Raw genomic sequence first — 7,633 nt, 5'->3', positions numbered from 1 at the left:
ACTACGTAATTCTTTTTGAATTTTTTAATATTCTTTTCTTCTACTTCTAAAACACAGATAATTCTTAAAGATTATTTTATTCTTTTCTGTTAGATTGGTTCAAATTTAGTCGGATAGTCCCAGATGAGTATGACATAAACATTATTCTGAGTTTTAAAGTCTGATTTACCTAAGGCAATCTAGATATATCTAATTTGTAAATCAGTCTGCAGTATTTACGTATACCATAGCAATGAGCTATCTTCTAAGTAAAACCATGTTCTTTCATATACAAACAAGCGTAAATGTGGTAAATTATACACTCAAAGGCAATCTGATTTCAGGCACTATATACAGATTGAGTACCCCTTATCTGAAATGCTTGGGAACAGAAGTATTTTGGATTTGGACTATTCGGATATATGAGAAATCTTGCGGGTGAAACCCAAGCCTAAACGTAAAATTAATTTATGTTTCATGTATACCTTGTACACATAGTTTGAAGGTAATTTTATACAATATTTTAAACAATTTTGTGCATGAAACAAAGTTTGTGTAAAGTACTTAAGTATTTATGTGTGGAATTTTCCACTTGCATCATGTTGGTGGCTAAAACGTTTTGGATTTTGGAGCATTTCAGATTTCCAATTTCCATATTAGGGTTACTCAACTTGCATAAATCTCTAAAGGGTATTTTCTTTTGAAGATGTTCTCTAGCAATCAACTTATGATATCATAATCTAATAATTACTGTTCATTCTTATGAACAGAATCACCACGGCAGATCACCTGAGGTCAGGAGTTCAAGACCAGCCTGGCCCACCTGGCAAAACCCCGTCTCTACTAAAAATACAATAACTAGCCGGGCGTGGTGGCAGGCACCTGTAATCCCAGCTACTTGGGGGGGCTGAGGCGGGAAAATCGCTTGAACCCGGGAGGTGGAGGTTGCAGTGAGTCGAGATCGCACCATTGCACTCCAGACTGGGTGACAGAGCAAGACTCTGTTTCAAAAAAAAAAAAAAAAAAAAGAAAAAGAAAAGAAAAATAAATGGCAGACTTGGGCACAGTGGCTCATGCTGTAATCCCAGGAGGTTGAGGCAGAAGGATCACTTGAGGATAGGAACTTGAGACCAGCCTGAGAAACACAGCAAGAGCTTGTCTTTAAAACAGTTTTTAAACTTTAGTTGGGCATGGTGAGAGACCCCATCTCTTAGAACACCTATTTTTTCCTAAGAATGGTATGAAAACAATTTATATACGCCATTTCTATTGTTCATATCTATTGGCCGAGTAGGTTTTATTAACCCCACTTGATGGATTTGGAAATGAAGGTTAAATGACTTACCCAAGGCTACACAGCTAGTGTTGAAGCCAAGATTGAGCTTCAATCTGACTACAAGGCCAAAGCTCTTTCTCCCACATCACACTGCCAATTAATGCCATCAACTTTACCCCATGCCAGTGTTATTCTAATCAAAACCTTACCAAACTATTCACTGATCCCTCCCCTCCCCTCAAAAAAACACACATAAAAATTAAAGCTTTCATACTCTTCAATCTTTTGGCGACGAGCCTCACAATCTTCTCTATAAATCTGTATCTTGGGTCGGTAAACATATTGACTTAACATCAGGTCTTCTGGAGTAGGTGGTGTGTTTATAGTAAACTGGAAAAAAAAAAATTCAGTCCCTTAGAACTGGTATCTTGTAGAAAAACCATATATAAGAATTAACTCAAATTTCAGAGTGCCTATTTTAAAACATTCTACAAAGAAAAATTTGACATATTCCATCAAGTTCATAATGCCAGTAAGCAAAAAATTGGAATCTGAATTCAAGTCTCTGACTTCTAAGTCCCTTTCCCCATAGATGTTTACTGGAACTGTGGTTTTTCTTACTCACATGGGAATGACAGTAGTTTGAATATGGCTATGTTAAGAAAATAAATACTACCTAAAAATTCAAACTTACCAGGAACGCTTTTTAATTTTTTTTTTTTTAAGCCAGTTTCCTAGTAACTATTCCCATTCTCTAGCCATAATCCTTACTCTATCCCAAGCTGAACTCAAACTTTTCTGGCATATCCTCCAATTACAAAATAAGACAGGGAAAATTTGGTTATTTAAAAATGTTTTTATAGCACTAATCCAATGGCTTTGATGTCCTTGATGCAGTATTGAAAAAATCAAGTCAGGGCCAGGTTTGGTGGATCACACCTGTAATCCCAGCACTTTGGGAGGTGGCAGGCAGATCACTTGAGGTCAGGAGTTTGAGACCAGCCTGGCCAAATGGTGAAACCCTGTCTCTTCTAAAAATACAAAAATTAGCTGGGCGTGGTGGCACGCCTATAGTCCCAGCTACTCTGGAAGCTGAAGCAGGAGAACTGCTTGAGCCCGGGAGGTGTAGGTTGCAGTGAGCCAAGATTCCACCACTGCACTCCAGCCTGGGCAACAGAGCAAGATTCAGTCAAAAAAAAAAAAAAAACAAAAACAAAAAAAAAAAACAAAAGAAAAGAAAAGAAAGAAAAGAAAGAAAGAAAAGATAAAAATCAAGTCAGTTCCTTATTTACAAAATCAAACAAAACCCCACAAATGAACCTCCAACTCCGAGGCTCAAGCGATCTTCCTGCCTCATCCTCTCCAGTAGCTAGGAGTACAGGTGTGTCACCATGCCTGGCTAATTTTAAAATTTTTTGTAGAGATGGGGTCTTGCTACGTTGCCCAGCAATTCGTTGTTTCGAATTCCTGGCCTCAAGTGATTCTCCTACCTCAACCTCCCAAAGCACTGGGATTACAGATGTTAGCCACTGTCTCCAGCTATGACTAGACTTTTTTTTTTTTGAGATGGGGTCTGGCTGTCACCTAGGCTGCAGTGTAATGGTGTGATCACGGCTCATTGCAGCCTCAGCCTCCCGGGATCAAGCAATTCCCCAGCCTCAGTCTGCCAAGAAACTAGGACTACAGGTGCATGCCAGCCACCACGCTTGGCTAATTAAAACGAAATTTTTTTTCCTTTTTTTTTTTTGAGATTAAGTTTTGCTCTTGTTGCTCAGGCTGGAGTGCAGTGGAGTGATTTCAGCTCATTGCAACCTCCACCTCCTGGCTTCAAGCGATTCTCCTATCTCAGCCTCCATAGTAGCTGGGATTACAGGTGTGTGCCACCATGCCTGGCTACTTTTGTATTTTTAGTAGATATGGGGTTTCACCATGTTGGCCAGGCTGGTCTCGAACCCCTGGCCTCAGGTGATCTGCCCACCTCGGCTTCCCAAAATGCTGGGATTACAGACATAAGCCATCATGCTCGGCCAAATTTTTTTTTTTTAGGTATGGGGTTTTGCTGCGTTACCCAGGATGGTCTCAAACTCCTAGACTCAAGTGATCCTCTTGCTCTGGTCTCCCAAAGTGCTGGGATTACGAGCATGAGCCACTGCACCCAGCCAAAAAAAAAAAAAGATTTTTTTTTTTTTTTTTTGAGGCGGAGTCTCGCTGTCGCCCGGACTGGAGTGCAGTGGCCAGATCTCAGCTCACTGCAAGCTCCGCCTCCCGGGTTTACGCCATTCTCCTGCTTCAGCCTCCCGAGTAGCTGGGACTACAGGCGCCCGCCACCTCGCCCAGCTAGTTTTTGTATTTTTAGTAGAGACGGGGTTTCACCGTGTTAGCCAGGATGGTCTCGATCTCCTGACCTCATGATTCGCCCGTCTCGGCCTCCCAAAGTGCTGGGATTACAGGCTTGAGCCACCGCGCCCGGCCAAAAAAAAAGATTTTTAAGGCTAGACTTAAACATAACAATCAAAACTGTATGTACTGGTTAAAAAAGAAATGGAAGGCTGGGCACAGTGGCTCATGCCTGTAATCCCAGCACTTTGGGAGGCCGGGGCGGGCGGATCACCCGAGTTTGGGAGTTCATAACCAGTCTGACTAACAATAGAGAAATCCTGTCTCTACTAAAAATACAAAATTAGCCGGGTGTGGTAGCGCATCCTGTAATCCCAGCTACTCGGGAAGCTGAGGCAGGAGAATTGCTTAAACCCGGGAGGTGGAGGTTGCAGTGAACCAAGATAGCGCCATTGCACTCCAGCCTGGGCAACAAGAGCAAAACTCTATCTCAAAAAAAAAAAAAAAAAAAACAGAAAAAAGAAAAAAAAAGAAATGGCAGACGGGCGTGGTAGCTCACGCCTGTAATCCCAACACTTTGGGAGGCCAAGGCAGGCAGATCACCTGAGGTCAGGAGTTCAAGACCAGCCTGGCCCACCTGGCAAAACCCCATCTCTACTAAAAAATACAATAACTAGCCGGGCGTGGTGGCAGGCACCTGTAATCCCAGCTACTTGGGGGGCTGAGGCGGGAAAATCGCTTGAACCCGGGAGGTGGAGGTTGCAGTGAGTCGAGATCGCACCATTGCACTCCAGACTGGGTGACAGAGCAAGACTCTGTCTCAAAAAAAAAAAAAAGAAAAGAAAAATAAATGGCAGACTTGGGCACAGTGGCTCATGCTGTAATCCCAGGAGGTTGAGGCAGAAGGATCACTTGAGGATAGGAACTTGAGACCAGCCTGAGAAACACAGCAAGAGCTTGTCTTTAAAACAGTTTTTAAACTTTAGTTGGGCATGGTGAGAGACCCCATCTCTAAATATAAATATGACAACACTAGAACCCAGATTATCCTCCCCTCCCCTCTCCTTTTTCCCTTTTCCCTCTTCCCTCTTCTCTTCTCTTCTTTTCTTTTCGGAGATGGAGTCTCGCTCTGTCACCCAGGCTGGAGTGCAGTGGTGTGATCTTGGCTCACTGTAACTTCTGCCTCCTGGGTTCAAGGTTGAGGCAATTCTCCTGCCTCAGTCTCCCGAGTAGCTGGGACTACAGGTGCATGCTGCCATACCTGGCTACTTTTTTTGTATTTTTAGTAGAGACAGGGTTTCACCATGTTGCCCAGGCTGGTCTCGAACTCCTGAGCTCAGGCAATCTGCCTGCCTTGGCTTCCCAAAGTGCTGAGATTACAGGTGTGAGCCACCGTGCCCAGTTAAGTATTGTGGAATTTTTTTCAGATTTTTGGAATATTGCATATACATAATGAGATATCCTGGGGATGGAACGTGTCTATACACGAAATTAATTTATGTTTCATATACATTTTTTTTTTGAGACGGAGTCTTGCTCTGTCGCCCAGCCTGGAATGCAGCGGTGCGATCTCGGCTCACTGCAAGCTCCGCCTCCCGGGTTCACGCCATTCTCCTGCCTCAGCCTCCCGAGTAGCTGGGACTACAGGCGCCTGCCACCTCGCCCGGCTAGTTTTTTGTATTTTTTAGTAGAGACGGGGTTTCACCGTGTTAGCCAGGGTGGTCTCGATCTCGTGATCTTGTGATCCGCCCGTCTCGGCCTCCCAAAGTGCTGGGATTACAGGCTTGAGCCACCGCGCCTGGCTTCATTATATCTTATACTCATAGCCTGACAGTAATTTCATACAATATTTTAAATAATTTGCATGAAACAAAGCTTATATACATTGAACCATCATAAAGCAAAGGTATCACTACCTCAGCCACCCATGTGGACTATCTGTGGCTGTTTGGCATCACCATCATTCCTGACTCACAGTACATTTTGACAGCAACCCATTCATTACATGAGGTCAGGTGTGAAATTTTCCATTTGTGGCATCACGTCAGCACTTAAAAATTTTGGGTTTTAGAGCATTTCAGATTTTTGATTTTTTGGATTAGGGATGCTCAACCTGGAGTATATCACTTCTTTACAACCCCTAATGAATTAATGGCTGCATACACGTCATCACCAGACATTATCCTAATGGATTACAACTATGAAGTAAACTTGAAAAAAAAAAAAAAAAACCCTGTTAATCTGATCAAGCCTATCATCAATTTACAAAAAAAAAACAAGGGTAGAGAAATATTTGGGCATGCACAATTAGCAACATCTGGACTGTGGTAAACTCTACAGGAAAAACCCAATTTCTTCATTAAAAGGAAGGAAAGAAAGAAAAAAATGAAGATTAAAAATATTTTTAAAATACAAAAAAAAAAAGACAAAAAGAGAAAAAGAGATGGAAAAGGACCTTATAGATTATAAGACTAAAGAGAGATTTCAACTAATTGGCAATGTTTGAATCTCATTTGGATCCCAAGATAACAAACTGGGGCAAAAAAAAGGCATAAGACGATCAGGGAAATATAAACACTGACTGAATAATCAATCATTTTATAGTATGATTATGACATTGGATATGTTTTTAAAATAAGAGTCTTCATCTCTTTAGGAAATATATACTGAAATATTTATAGATTGATGATGTTTGGGGTTTGCATCACAATAATGGGGGGCAGGGGAAATTTCTATACACAAAATTAATTTATGTTTCATATATATCTTTTTTTTTTTTTTTTTTTTTTGAGACGGAGTCTCACTCTGTTGCTCAGGCTGGAGCTCAGTGGCATGATCTCAGCTCACTGCAGCCTCCATCTCCCTGGTTCAAGTGATTCTCCCACTTCAGCCTTGCGAGTAGCTGGGACTACAGGCATGCACCACCACTTTCAGCTAATTTTAGTATTTTTTTGGTAGAGCAGGGTTTCACCATGTTGGCTAGGCTGGTCTCGAACTCCTGACCTCAAGTGATCCTCCTGCCTAGGCCTCCCAAAGTACTGGGATTACAGGTATGAGCCATAGCACCAAGACAAGAGGTGATAATTTCTGAAGTTGGGTGATAGACACATAGGGGGTTAATAAAACTATTCTCTATTTTCTGATATGTTTGAAATTTCCTATAATACTAACATTTTTTTAAAAGGAGGTTTCATCATAAACTTTCATAACATAAAGGGAAGCACAAGATGACGTTTCCAGAGATCTGCCAGGAACTCACACCTGTAATCCCAGCACTTTGGCACTTTGGGAGGCCGAGGTGGGCAGATCACCTGAGGTCAGGAGTTCGAGACCAGCCTGGCCAACATGGCGAAATCCCATGTCTACTAAAATAGAAAAATTAGCCAGGCATGGTGTTGGGCACCTGTAACCCCAGCTACTGGGGAGGCTGAGGCAGGGAGAATCACTTGAACCTGGGAAGTGGAGGTTGCAGTGAGCTGAGATCACACCACTGCACTCCAGCCTGGGCGACAGAGTGAGACTCTGACTCAAAAAAAAAAAAAAAAAAAAACCAAAAAAACCACAACAGTTCCTCAACCTTATACGGGATGTGAGTTACAGTGCTTTGCCCTGAGTCACTACATGAGCATGCAGGGGGTCATGGGCCTCTACAATAGCATCTTCTGCTCATGCTGCCAACTGAGTTCCTGCCACTGTACGTATATATGGGAGCTGTGTACATGTCTATGAGGGCTGGCACACATCTCTCCCCCTGCCTCAAGAATACATTCCCCAGGTGGGTGCGGTGGCTCACGCCTATAATCTCGGCACTTTGGGAGGCCAAGGTGGGCAGATCATCTGAGGTTGGGAGTTTGAGACCAGCCTGACCAATACGGGGAAACCCCACCTCTACTAAAAATACAAAATTAACCAGGCGTGATAGCACATGCCTGTAATCCTAGCTACTTGCGAGGCTGAGGCAGGAGAATCGCTTGAACCCGGGAAGTGGAGGTTGCAGTGAGCCGAGATCGTGCCACCGCACTCCAGCCTGGTCAAGAAGGG

At 42.9% G+C, this 7,633-nt stretch overlaps 1 pseudogene; it reads right to left on the bottom strand.

Annotated features, from left to right (window-relative positions):
- Positions 1 to 1,507: 1,507 nt before the first annotated feature.
- LOC115895856 overlaps positions 1,508 to 7,633 on the bottom strand; it is a 29,566-nt pseudogene continuing 23,440 nt past the window's right edge.

Source organism: Rhinopithecus roxellana, unplaced genomic scaffold (genome assembly GCF_007565055.1).
Source record: "Rhinopithecus roxellana isolate Shanxi Qingling unplaced genomic scaffold, ASM756505v1 contig3263, whole genome shotgun sequence".
Lineage (NCBI taxonomy): Eukaryota > Metazoa > Chordata > Mammalia > Primates > Cercopithecidae > Rhinopithecus > Rhinopithecus roxellana.
Note: the sequence above shows the minus strand (reverse complement) of the source record. Positions and strands in the feature narration are given on the sequence as shown.